At 41.1% G+C, this 14610-nt stretch overlaps 1 pseudogene across 1 annotated transcript; it reads left to right on the top strand.

The window, feature by feature from the left end:
* Positions 1-130: 130 nt before the first annotated feature.
* Positions 131-13823, top strand: LOC306784613 (keratin, type I cytoskeletal 19-like; annotated as a pseudogene). The gene is made up of 8 exons (XR_013773169.1): positions 131-208; positions 426-979; positions 9282-9364; positions 9621-9777; positions 11674-11856; positions 11972-12097; positions 12407-12615; positions 13324-13823. The product of XR_013773169.1 is annotated as a keratin, type I cytoskeletal 19-like (transcript).
* The last annotated feature ends 787 nt before the right edge of the window (positions 13824-14610 follow it).

Below are 14610 nucleotides of genomic sequence, written 5' to 3' on the forward strand. Positions count from 1 at the left end.
AGAGGTAAGGGGCCTCTTTGACGAAGTGGAGAAGCTGATCAGAATCTTGATGGTTGTGCCTGTTTTCTCAGCTGAAGCTGAGCGGAGTTTCAGTGCGTTAAAAAGGTTAAAACCCTGGCTGAGGTCAACCATGTCCCAGCAGCGGCTGAACAATGTCTATGTCTTCCATGTGCATCAAGCTGCTCTGGACAAGATTGAGCTTAAAGATGTAGGCCAACAGTTCATCTCTGTGAATGATAGACGGAGGTATCTTTTTGGTGTCTTTAAATAAGACATCAAAATAAAATAAAATAAAAGTAGCTAATAATTGCATAAAGGAGGAAAGCACTTCATTCGTAGCCTATTAGTGCTGCAGAATAGATTTGTTTTATGGCTGGCAGTGTCCCTACCAATGCTGAGACCAAACCTACGCCCTTGGTAAGCAGCATCTTTCCTCTTACCTGTTCGGCCGCTCCCACCTCCGGGGAGACGGCTATAAAAAGCCTCCTCCAGGCCGCCTAAGCTCCATCTCCTCCGCACCACTCTTTGGGTTTGACAGGGTTAACTGAACGCGTCAGTCAGAAGAACAGAAGTCACCATGTCCACCATGTACAGCTCTGGGTATTCTGGCTTTCCCCTGCCCTCTTCGCCCAGGACGACAGGCTCCCAGCGGGGAACGAGCGTCTACGGCGGTGCAGGTGGCCGCAACGTCCGGGTGTCGTACGCCTCCAACGGCCTTAGCTCTGGCTTTGACATGGCAAGGGGGCTCGGAGGCGGCGGGGGCGGGGGCGGCGGGAACAATTTAGCCGTTTCGGGCAGCAACAAAGGGACCATGCAGAATCTCAACGACCGCCTGTCCACCTACCTGGAAAAGGTGCACTCCCTGGAGTCGGCCAATTCGAAGCTGGATATTCAAATCCGCGATTGGACCAATAAGCACACCCCCGCCGTCAGGGACTATAGCAAGTATATGGCAGTCATCGAAGACCTGCGCACAAAGGTAAACTTTTCCCTGTAAGCGTCCCTACTGCTGTAAAACAGTTAAACAATAACCTAAACATAATTGTTGGAATGCTGTTAAGCATTCCAACAATTTAATAACATTTAATAACCTCTGTTTATGTGTGTCAAACATTATGATTATGTCTCCTCTCCCCCTCCCTCCCCCACCCAGCCCCGCCCTTTCAAAATAAAAGCCCCATGGATTAACTGTATGTAAACATTAAGCTCAAAATTAGGCTTTTTGTTGAAATAATGAATGCTCTTGCTAATACTGCGACAACTACTACTGCTGCTAATATTTCTAGTATTACTACTACTACTGCTGCTACTACTTCTACTACAACTTTTGCTGTTGCTACTATTACTAGTGCTATTACTGCTACCATCAATATTATTACTACCACTACTGCTATTACTACCACTACTACTATTACTTATACGACAACTGCTACTACTACTGCTATTCATGCTACTAAAAGTAGTAATACTACTACAGCCATTAGTACGACTGCTACTAGTACTACTACTGCTACTTCTACTGCCATTACTATTACTACTACTACTACTGTGATAGTAAATACTACCATCAATACTACAGCTATTACTATGACTACTGATACTACGTCTTCTACTACTTCTTCAAATTACTAATACTTCTACGACTAATAATACTTCTACTACAACTTCTACTACTACAAATATCACCACTGATGATTTTTTTTAAGCCACAGAAACTGTTCAAATATCAAAATGTTCAGCTCTTTCAGGAGAGGTGTGATATGACTTTTCATATTTGTAATCTTTAATCTTTAATCTTTAATTAAGCTTTTTGAAATTTGTTTTTGAATTGGATATCTATTTTCAGCAATGTTTTTGCGATTCATTTCTGTTTTCAGCATTCCAACGCATTTTCAGCAGGAAATGCTTTTTCTAGTTATTTCTTCTCTCTCTCTCTCTCTCTCTCTCTGTATGTGTCTCTCTCTCTCATACAGTCATTCAGGTCTTAGGGATCTTTAGAGGTCTTTCCCCCCTCCTCCACCCCCCCCCCCACACACACATACTTATACGACAACTGCTACTACTACTGCTATCCATGCTACTAAAAGTAGTAATACTACTACAGCTATTAGTACGTCTGCTACTAGTACTACTACTACTGCTACATCTTCTACTGCCATTACTATTACTACTACTACTACTGTGATATTAAATATTATGACCAATAGCAATTACTATGACTACTGACACTACGTCTTCTACTACTTCTAATTACTAATACTTCCACTACTAATAATACTTCTACTACAACTACAACTTCTACTACTACTACAAATATCACGACTACTACTACTAGTACTTATTGTCATGCTACTAATACTTCTACTAATAATACTTCTATAACAACTTATACTACTACAAATATCACCACTGATGAATTTTTTTAAGCCACAGAAACTGTTCAAATATCAAAATGTTCAGCTCTTTCAGGAGAGGTGTGATATGACTTTTCATATTTGTAATCTTTAAACTCTATGAATTATTAAGGTTTTTGCAATTTGTTTTTGAATTGGATATCTATTTTCAGAAATGTTTTTGCGATTAATTTCAGTTTTCAGCATTCCAACGCATTTTCAGCAGGAAATGCTTTTTCTAGTTGTTGGAATGCTGTTAAGCATTCCAACTATTGTTATCCTGTTTCTTTATTGTTGGAATGCTGTTGAGCATTCCAACTATTGTTCTTAGAATCTTTATTCAACTTCTTCTATTTCTTCTGTCGCACCTCTTCTTCTCCTTCATTTTTTGAGCTACAGAAACCGTTCAACTATTAAAATGTTCAGCTCTTTCACCAAAGGTCTGCTATGACTTTTCATATTTCTAACCTTTAAACTTTTTGAATTATTAAGCTTTTTATTTTTTCAATAGGATCTCTATGGAGAATATTTTCAAATGTCTTCAGGCACACAGGTGTTCGCGATTGAGCCAATTAGTGATGTTGATAAACACACTGACTCACAGACACACGCGCACATACACTCCTCTCCCTCTCTCTCTGTGTGTCTCTCTCAGTCAGTCATTCAGGTCTTAGGGATCTTTAGAGGTCTTTCCCCCCTCCGTTGAAATAATGAATGCTCTTACCAATACTGCGACAACTACTACTACTGCTATTATTTCTAGTATTACTACTACTACTACCACTTCAACTTTTCTCTGTCTCTCTCACGAATTCTGTCTTCTCTCTCTCTCTCTCTTTCACGAATTCTTTCTTCTCTCTCTCTCTCTCTCACACAAATTCTTTCTTCTCTCTCTCTCGCTCTCTCTCACTAATTCTTTCTTCTCTCTCTCTCTCACTAATTCTTTCCCCTCTCTCTCTCTCTCTCTCACAAATTCTTTCTTCTCTCTCTCTCTCTCTCTCACAAATTCTTTCCCCTCTCTCTCTCTCACAAATTCTTTCTTCTCTCTCTCTCTCACTAATTCTTTCTTCTCTCTCTCACTAATTCTTTCTTCTCGCTCTCTCTCTCTCTCACCAATTCTTTCTTCTCTCTCTCTCTCACCAATTCTTTCTTCTCTCTCTCTCTCTCTCTCACTCACTCATTCTTCTCTCTCTCTCTCGCTCTCACTCACTCATTCTTTCTTCTCTCTCTCTCTCACTCACGCATTCTTTCTTCTCTCTCTCTCTCTCTCTCTCTCTCTCTCTCTCTCTCTCTCTCTCTCTCTCTCTCTCTCTCTCTCTCTCTCTCTCTCTCACTAATTCTTTCTTCTCTCTCTCTCTCACTAATTCTTTCTTCTCTCTGTCTCTCACTAATTCTTTCTTCTCTCTCTCTCTCTCACTAATTCTTTCTTCTCTCTGTCTCTCACTAATTCTTTCTTCTCTCTCTCTCACTAATTCTTTCTTCTCTCTCTCTCACTCATTCTTTCTTCTCGCTCTCTCTCACTAATTGTCTTCTCTCGCTCTCTCTCTCTCTCTCTCTCTCTCACTAATTCTTTCTTCTCTCTCTCTCTCTCTCTCTCTCTCACTCACTCATTCTTCTCTCTCTCTCGCTCTCACTCACTCATTCCTTCTTCTCTCTCTCTCTCACTAATTCTTTCTTCTCTCTCTCTCTCTCTCTCTCTCTCTCTCTCTCTCTCTCTCTCTCTCTCTCACTAATTCTTTCTTCTCTCTCTCTCTCTCTTTCTCTCTCACTAATTATTTCTTCTCTCTCTCTCTCTCTCTCTCTCTCTCTCTCTCTCTCTCTCTCTCTCTCTCTCTCTCACTAATTCTTTCTTCTCTCTCTCTCTCTCTCTCTCTCTCTCTCTCTCTCTCTCTCTCACTAATTCTTTCTTCTCGCTCTCTCTCTCTCTCTCACTAATTCTTTCTTCTCTCTCTCTCTCTCTCTCACTAATTCTTTCTTCTCTCTCTCTCACTCACTCATTCTTTCTTCTCTCTCTCTCTCTCTCTCTCTCTCTCACTCATTCTTTCTTCTCTCTCTCTCACTCACTCACTCATTCTTTCTTCTCTCTCTCACTCACTCATTCTTTCTTCTCTCTCTCTCACTCACTAATTCTTTCTTCTCTCTCTCTCTCTCACTAATTCTTTCTTCTCTCTCTCTCTCTCTCTCACTAATTCTTTCTTCTCTCTCTCGCTCTCTCTCTCTCACACTAATTCTTTCTTCTCTCTCTCTCTCTCTCTCTCTCTCTCTCTCTCACTAATTCTTTCTTCTCTCTCTCGCTCTCTCACAAATTCTTTCTTCTCTCTCTCTCTCTCGCTCTCTCACTCATTATTTCCTCTCTCTCTCTCTCACTCATTCTTTCTTCTCTCTCTCTCTCTCTTGCTCACTCATTCTTTATTCTCTCTCTCTCACTCACTCATTCTTTCTTCTCTCTCTCTCTCACTCATTCTTTCTTCTCTCTCTCTCTCTCACTCACTCACTCATTCTTTCTTCTCGCTCTCTCTCACTCATTCTTTCTTCTCGCTCTCTTTCTTCTCTCTCTCTCTCTCTCTCATTCTTTCTTCCCGCTCTCTCTCTTTCTTTCTTCTCTCTCTCTCTCTCTCTTTCTTTCTTCTCGCTCTCTCTCTCTCTTTCTTCTCTCGCTCTCTCTCTCATTCTTTCTTCTCGCTCTCTCTCTTTCTTTCTTCTCTCTCTCTCTCTCTCTTTCTTTCTTCTCGCTCTCTCTCTCTCTGAGTGGAAGGAGGTGTGCGGAGCTGCAGGAGCAGGGTTTTGAGAGCAAGAATTAACGATTTTTCTACATTTTTCTTCGTTGGGTAATGTTGGGGATGGTAGTGTAGTGTAGTGTGGAGGGTTCACAGGGTTTGTGTGCACTTTTAGGGTCTTTGTTTGGGGGTGTTTGTAGCCGATCAGCGCGAGCTGTCGGCGGCTAGGCGCCGCCATGGGCCTGATTGATTTGACCAGGAAGCACGGGGTGAGGATCCCGCCGCTGTTCGGGTGTTCGGTGGAGGAGATCAGCCTGGCAGTAGGTGAGCTTGTCGGCCACAGCAGCGTGAAGTCCGCAGCGCGGATGAACAGCGCTGTGGTCGTATTTTTAGATTGCGTAGAAGCTGCGGAAGTGGTGGCGGAGACCGGGGTCGAGGTGGGCGAGCTTTTCCTACCCGCTTACGCTCTCAGCTCACCGGCAGTAAAAGTCACCGTATCGAACGTTCCTCCGTTCATTAGGAACGATGACATCATCAGAGAGCTGGCCAAACACGGGAAGGTGGTGTCTCCGGTTAGGAGAATGTCCTCTGGTTTTAAGTCCCCGCTGTTAAAACACGTAGTGTCTCACAGGAGACATGTCCTCATGATCCCCAGCAACAGGAGCAGGGAGGTAAACCTCGTGTTCAAAATCACTGTAGAGGACTTTGACTATGTCATTTTTGCGAAGACTGATGATTTAAAATGTTACAGCTGTGGGAAAGAAGGGCATATGAGCAGAGAGTGTCCTGGGAAAAACGGTTCTCATGAAGACCAGAACCAGAAAGGCACTGAGGAGGGCAGAGGGTACAAGCAGGACGGACATGAGGGAACAAGTGGAGCTCAGGAGGCGGGGGTGGAGGAGATGGGTGTGGCCCAGGAGGTGAGGGTGGAGGAGACAAGTGTGGCCCAGGAGGTGAGGGTGGAGGAGACAAGTGTGGCCCAGGAGGCGAGGGGGGAGGCGATAAGTGTGGCCCAAGAGGCGAGGGTGGAGGGGACGGGTGTGGCCCAGGAGGTGAGGGTGGAGGAGACAAGTGGGTTGCAGGGAGTGAGGGAGGGTACTGGAGGACAGGTGGAGGCAGGTAGTGAGGTAGATATGGGGGAAGACGAGGAGCAGCTCAAGGTTCCTCGGCTGAAGAGAAAGAAGGGGGAAAATAGTGGAAACTCACAGGCCAAAAAAGCAAGTGCTGGCAACGACAGCAAGTATAGGAGCAGCTGAGAGTGAGCTGTTGTGGAATATTTCTATGAATAGTCGGGAGAAGAGTGTAAAATGTTTCTCATCAATGTCAAATGAAACAGAGTCTGGATGAACGATCAAAGTTGTAATAGTCAATTTATTTGGTTGCAAGCAAAGAGAACACAGTCTCACAGACACATCACCGTCATCTGTGTGAGATGCTCTGATGACACAGTCAAATGCATAGACATTTATACCCAAACAGCATGCTGGTATAATAAAAGATGTCAAGGCAGATGTTTTCCTTTGAAGCACAGTGTCCTGTCTTTTACGATACCCTGAAGGCGCTTTATGGCCAGTTTACGAATCCCTTTGTTATCAGTTTGTCCCACAATATTTATGGAGACATCAGATGCTTCCTTTGATGTCCCCGTGAACGGGTTAAAGAGTTAAGTCACAGTATTGCAGAGACGGAATAAACCGGTGAACCGTCAAACATCATAAATACCTGAAGAGGGTCATGCTCTCCCTGATGCTCATCAGGAAGTACCGTAATCTAAACATCTGTGTTGCCGTCTTTGAAGACAAATAATGCACAGGAAAACAGACACTAAGATAACAGATCACAAGACCCCTGGATCCGAATTTTACGAGACTCATTTAGAAAACACAAGGTTTTTTAGTGCCTGCTCTTCTAAACTCAAATTCCTTAACCCTAAAACAGTAGACTGACATATTTTCCCATAACAGAGCCCAGTCTGGAGAAAGACTCTGAATCGAGTCTGGAGAAAGACTCTGAATCGAGTCTGGAGAAAGGCGCTGCTGCTGAAAGTGAGCCCTCTAAACACGAGGCTGGCAGCTGTAAGGACTCTGAAGGATACAGCGTGGAGGAGATACAGGAGTATCTGAAGAAAAGCAAGAACATGAAAGGAGCCAAAGTGGAGGACTACCTCTCTGACAAGGAGAAGCTCTCCAGCTCGGCCAGGTCGCACATGAGGAGCAAGGACAGAGGAGGTCTCACAAAGCAGGAAGGCTTCAGACTAAAGAAGATAGTTCAGACAATAAGGAAAGAGATGAACAAAGATGGAGTTAAGTAAAGAGACCGGGGCCAACGTGCTCACACCGGCTGTTTCACGGACCGCTGGTGGACGGAGCAAGGACGGGCATCCAGGACGGCACGACCCAGGTCTCAGCAGCATGCTGTGACCCTCTGAGGACTCCAGGTCTCAGCAGCATGCTGTACCCTCTGAGGACTCAACCGGCGGAGCAGGAGCATCCTGAACTCCTGACTCTACAGATCATTTTCCAGATCTAGGATTGAGTACAGAGCTGAATGAACTCAACGCTTCTTGTACATATTGTGAAAAGAAACTATTTTGATTGGTTTTTGTTTTGTTGTTGTTGTGAAGAGTTGCTTCTAATCCATTGCCACGGCAACGATGTTTTGTTTGTTCATATTGGTTGAAGTAAAATAAAGGTTTTTCTAAAAATCAAAAAAATAAATCTCTCTCTCTCTGTGTGTCTCTCTCTCATACAGGTCTTAGGGATCTTTAGAGGTCTTTCCACCCTCCTCCACCCCCCCCCCCCCCACACACACACACACGCCATTTTTAAATAAAAGCCCCACAGAATGAATCCTAACTGAAATGCTTGTGATGAGCCTGTCATTTAATAACCGGTTTGTGTTTATCGAACATTATGATTCTGTCTCCTCTCCCCTTCCCCCCACCCCCCACACCCCATTTCAAAATAAAAGCCCCAGAGAGTGAATTCTAACTGAAATGCTTGTGATGAAGCCTGTCATTTAATAACCTCTGTTTATGTGTGTCAAACATGATGATTATGTCTCCTCTCCCCCTCCCTCCCACACCCAGTCCCACCCTTTCAAAATAAAAGCCTCATGGATTAACTGTATTTGAACGTTTAGCTCAAAATTAGGCTTTTTTGTTGAAATAATGAATGCTCTTACCAATACTGCGACAACTACTACTACTGCTATTATTTCTAGTATTACTACTACTACTACCACTTCAACTTTTGCTGTTGCTACTATTACTACTACTGCTACTGCTGTTACTACTACCATAAATATTATGCCTACCACTGCTGCTATTACTACCACTACTATTATTACTTATACCACAACTGCTAATACTGCTATTCCTGCTACTACGAGTACTAATACTACTACAGCTATTAGTACGACTGCTACTAGTACTACTACTACTGCTACTTCAAAAACTGACTTTACTACTACTACTACTACTGTTATATTAAATACTACGACCACTACTACAGCTATAACTATGACTACTGATACTACTCCTTCTTCTAATTACTAATACTTCGACTACAACTTCTACTACTACTGCTACTACAAATATCACTACTGCTATAACTGGTACTTATTCAAATGCTACTAATACTTATACTGCTAATAATACTTCGACTACAACTTCTACTACTACTACAACAAATATCACTACCGCTGGAATTCTTTTAAGCTACAGAAACTGTTAGAATATCAAAATGTGCATCTCTTTCAGGAGAGGGGTGATATAACTTCATATTTGTAATCTTTCAACTTTTTGAATTATTAAGCTTTTTGCAATTTTTTAAAAATTGGATATCTATTTTCAGCAATGTTTTTGAGATTCATTTCAGCATTCCAACGCATTTTCAGCAGGAAATGCATTTTCTAGTTATAATAAGTGATTTTCCCCGTTTCTAAACTTACCTCCAGCCATTGTTGTAAAAGAGATCATTGTAAGATGCCATAGATTCAAAACAATTACAGTGTAATGCAAGTCAGGTGTACAGAAAACCATTTTGCTGATCAAAAAAGAAACCCGCCAGCAGAAATTCTAGATATTAACACGCCCTTTGGTTGTTTTACATAACACGCCCTTTTGGTTGTTTTACATGTGGTTAAGAGACTTCTGCTATTTGTTTTTCAGATCAGTGTTGCCACACATGACGATGCCAGGCTGATGCTGCAGATCGACAATGCCAGACTGGCAGCAGAGGATTTCCAAATCAAGTGAGTGAAAAGAAGTAATCGGCACCTAATTTGCCTTATTATAGTTTATAGTGGCAGACATCTGGGACTTTACAGTTACAATAGCCTGCAGCATTTTAACTCCATATTGCATTTGTTCAGTAGTTCCAGGCTTTGTTGACGTTTTATCACAGGGGATTAACGGTGAGCAGAGTGATTAAACCGGTGTAACTGGTTTTGGTGGAGATCCAATTGAGCAGGTGCACCAACACGAATCTCTGTGCCTTTTTCTTGACAGGTTTGAGAATGAGATGGCACTGCGCATGTCGCTGGAGGCAGACATCATCGGGCTGCGCAAGGTTCTGGATGAACGGGCCGTGGCCCGGTCTGACCTGGAGATGCAGGTGGAGGGCCTGAAGGAGGAGCTGGTCTACCTGAAGAAGAATCATGAAGAGGTGAGACTAGTACTGTTAGGAATAGCATCACACCATGTCAGTGAGCTCAAGTGACTTATCGTCTGCAATAGATAACAAAACATGAATCTTTTTCAGAGTAGTTTATATAGCAGAAGGAAATATGAGTGATCTCTCAAGGTTTTTGGAAAGTCTTACAGGTACAGTTCAAGGGGGCAAATGCAATATTAAAATAGTTTTTCACATTTAGTCAACTATTTGCCAAACGCCTCCCAATGTTATCTTTCACTTGTATAAACAACCGGTAGTGTAAAACTTGTTTCGATTGGCTGCTGTGCCTTCAGGTTGTGTACTGTTCTGCAAAGTAAAAAAAACAATGTCAACAATGATAACAAGACATGTCAGATGTTAGTCTGATTTATAGATGCCAAAAAAAAGCTTGTCTAAATGATCATCAACGTGAGAGATACATAAAAACATCAAACAAGACTTCATATAGAGACATTTTGTATCAGTACGTCAATTAAAGTGAACAAGTTCAGAACGGTGAATTCTAAAATGAAGTGAAAGAGCAGTGCAAGTAAAAACTAGAAAAAGCATTTCCTGCTGAAAATGAGTTGGAATGCTGAAAACTGAAATTAATGGCAAAAACATTGCTGAAAATAGATATCCAATTCAAAAACAAATTGCAAAAACCTTAATAATTCAAAGAGTTTAAAGATTACAAATATGAAAAGTCATATCACACCTCTCCTGAAAGAGCTGAACATTTTGATATTGAACAGTTTCTGTGGCTTAAAAAAATTCATCAGTGGTGATATTTGTAGTAGTATAAGTTGTAGTAGAAGTATTATTCGTAGAAGTATTAGTAGCATTTGAACAAGTACTAGTAGTAGTGATATTTGTAGTCGTAGTAGAAGTTGTAGTTGTAGTAGAAGTATTATTAGAAGTAGAAGTATTAGTAATTAGAAGAAGTAGTAGAAGACGTAGTATCAGTAGTCATAGTAACAGCTGTAGTATTGGTCGTAGTATTTAATACCACAGTAGTAGTTGTAATAGTAATGGCAGTAGAAGATGTAGCAGTAGTAGTAGTACTAGTAGCAGTCGTACTAATAGCTGTAGTAGTATGACTACTTTTAGTAGCATGAATAGCAGTAGTAGTAGTAGCAGTTGTCATATAAGTAATAGTAGTAGTGGTAGTAATAGCAGTAGTGGTAGTAATAATATTGATGGTAGCAGTAGTAGCAGTGTGTGTGTGTGGGCGGGGGGGGAGGAGGGGGGAAAGCCCTCTGAAGATCCCTAAGACCTGAATGACTGTATGAGAGACACAGAGAGAGAGAGGGAGAGGAGTGTATGTGAGTCTGTGTGTTTATCAACATCACTAATTGGCTCAATCGCGAACACCTGTGTGCCTGAAGCCATTTGAAAATATTCTCCATAGAGATCCCATTGAAAATAAAAAGCTTAATAATTCAAAATGTTTAAAGGTTAGAAATATGAAAAGTCATAGCAGACCTCTGGTGAAAGAGCTGAACATTTTAATAGTTGAACGGTTTCTGTAGCTTAAAAAATTAAGGAGGAGAAGAGGGGCACGAAAGAAATAGAAGTTGAATAAAGATTTGAAGAACAATAGTTGGAATGCTTAACAGCATTCCAACAACTAGAAAAAGCATTTCCTGCTGAAAATGCGTTGGAATGCTTAACAGCATTCCAACAATAAAGAAACAGGATAACAATAGTTGGAATGCTTAACAGCATTCCAACAATAAAGAAACAGGATAACAATAGTTGGAATGCTTAACAGCATTCCAACAATGAGAAACAAAGTCAGTGAACTGACTTAGGAATGTAAATTACAAAATATTTATCCATTTTAAGTTTGCTAACGCTTCATGTGGGTTTTATCTTTGACCTTTGACTCTGTTGTGCCGCCTGTAGGAGATGGCAGCCTTGCGTGACCAAGTTGATTCCAGCTCTGTCAACGTGGAGGTGGACACCAAGCCTCAGGCGGACGCCAAGCCTCAGTTGGACATGGCCGCCACCATGGCAAAGATGAGAGCTCAGTGTGAGGGCTTCACTGATAAGAACGGTGGCGCAATGAATTCATGGTACCAGACCAAGGTGAGGGGAACGAGACAAATCATGTTCACATCATCTCATCTTGTGCACGAATATACTGTATAGTAGCCTGAATAGCGTTTTTGACAATTTTCATGCCCAATTTCACGTCTTCCAGTTAGACGAAGTGAACAAGCAGCTGGCATTCAGCACAGAGACCCTCCAGACCTCCCAAAGTGAGATCAACGAGCTCAAGAGGACCCTGCAGTCCCTGCAGATTGAGCTGCAGTCCCAGCTCAGCCTGGTAATTCAGATCTCACATGCACACATCATTTTTCACCCCAACACAACATACATCTTTCTAACCTGTTGCGTTGCTCAAGTCTGTCATTTCTGATCTGCGCAACATATCATAGTAACATATCTTACAACATGTTTGACACAACACACTATACATAATAAGTCTGTAAACTTGTCACTCACCGTTTAAAATGGCTTTCTCACTCTGCTTTTTTTGTTTTGTTTTACATCTGAGTGGAAAGAGTTAAAAAAAACCCACGTAATTAGGGCTCAATAAACTGATATCTTCTCCTGTGTTTTTTCTCCCGTGCAGAAATCTGCCTCGGAGGGCCAGCTGGCAGAGTCCCACTATCGTCTAGAGCTGGTCCAGCTGCAGACCAGGGTCAACGCCCTCCAGGAAGAGCTGAAAGATGTGAGGATGGACATCGAGAGGCAGGCCGCTGACTACCAGGTGCTGTTTGATATCAAGACCAAGCTGGAGATGGAGATTGACGAGTACAGAAGACTGATGGATGGAGAGGAGTAAGGGAATTCTTTATTGAGATGTTTGTCACAAAAAGTCAATCAACTTGAAGTATGATTTCTCTGTAGATCCACTGTAGATCCACTACAGATCCACTTACATGGATCTGTAGTTCTCATATAGAATGAAATGTTCAATACTTTTATTCGCTTTTGCATTGACTGTAAGATTGATACCACTCTTTTATGTTTGTATGGTAAATGTGAAGCTACAACCAGGCGCCAACTAGCCTAGCTTAGCATTGAGACTGGCTAGCCTGGCTCTGTAAAAATGTGACAATATTCGTCTGACAACACTTTTAAAGCTCACTAATGACCTTACTATAAACAAACAAGATTTAATGTTTTAAGTGTGTAACATTTCTGTATCCGTATGTTTTAAAAACGACGAGACCTATGTTGTATTTTCGAAATATATACCAAGCTAACTGGCTGCCGGCTGTAGCTTCATATTTAGCATACGGGTGTGAGGAGGTGTCTGTCTTCTCATCTAACTTACGATTAGAAAGGGAATATGATTAATTCCCAGAATTTTTTTAACAATCATATTATCACATTGTATTAATTGTAAATTATGTTATGTCTTCTAGGAGATCTGTAGTAGTGGAAGTCAAACCTAAGTTTACATCAACACTTTATTTTTTCGGTCTTTGTTTGTAAAAAGTAAAATATGCTACAGATGTAACTTTGTTTTGATTTGCTCTGCAGTTAAACCAGTCTTTAGCCAGAGGACGAAGATTGTGACTGAGGAGATTGTTGATGGAAAAGTGGTGTCCCGCACCGAAGAATAAGTTGGTGTCTCTGACACCCATCAAATGTTCCACCCACGTCTACTGAAAAACAAATATATATAATATTTTTCTCTTTCCAAATATCTGTGCAGAGTTAAGATTTAGATTTATTATCAGAAATATTTATTCTGATGTATTACCATGAAAAAAGATGGCAAAACCAATAAAATGTTTTAAAATATATAAGATGTGTTGATTATTAACCTGATTATTAACTGTGCTTTCTTAGTATTATTTCATAACATTTATTGAAATCCCACTGACAACAACTTTACTGACTGTCATCTAACCTGCCTTCTGAAATACCAAATGTAGCTACACATTAGGTGACACTGTGAGCCCCTGAAAGGAAATGCACTTCTGCAAAATGGAAACCATTGCTTCTCTGGCCATTGGATTGAATGGCTACATGGAGAGATGAAAGAAACATAATGTCCTAATTTGTATTTTTAATTTTTTTCCGGGAGGACATCTGTGTCAGTGTGAAAGCTTATGGAAAATATTTGTGCATTTTATGTTATGGGGAATATTGTTATCAAATTAAATGTTATCCAAGTACAATTATCATAAAGAAATAAGACCATTTTTCAAGATGATTACCAGTCTCAAGTCATGTGAAGTGTTTCTATAAATAAGGACCACACTTACCATACAACTTGTATATAACTTTATAAACATTCTACAGAGAATAAACTTCTGCCTTCATGCTCTGTGTAAATATTTATAAAAGCCCGAAGTGAGAGTTACTTCAACCATTAAGATCTGTTTTACTAATTATTCACCCTTCCAGCCTAAATCATTTTCCCACAGTCCATTACTTGGTCTGGTATGACCAAAAGCTTTTGGTTGCTAAATGTCAGCTAATGTTAGCAAACTTAAGCTAGATGCATGCTAAAGGCCCCACCAACTCTTCTAAATAGGACAAGACACAGCATTTATAGTTGTTAAGCCTCTTTTTGTTGTTGTTTTGTGTATCTTTAGTCATATTGAGTCTCCGTAGTTGCTTTGTGTCTTTTTGTGGTTATGTGTGGCGTTGAGGTTGTGTTGCCCCACTTCAAAGTTGTTGTGAGTCTCTTTGCACATCTTTGTAGTTGTTTTGGTCTCTTTGTAGTCTTTTTGTGTCTCTTTGTCAGGGACGTTGGAAGTTGGTTCGAGTTGTGGGTGCTGAGAGAAAGTCTATATAATGACGTCATATTAAATGCTG

Source organism: Melanostigma gelatinosum, assembly GCF_949748355.1.
Source record: "Melanostigma gelatinosum genome assembly, chromosome: 11".
In the NCBI taxonomy this organism is placed as follows: domain Eukaryota; kingdom Metazoa; phylum Chordata; class Actinopteri; order Perciformes; family Zoarcidae; genus Melanostigma; species Melanostigma gelatinosum.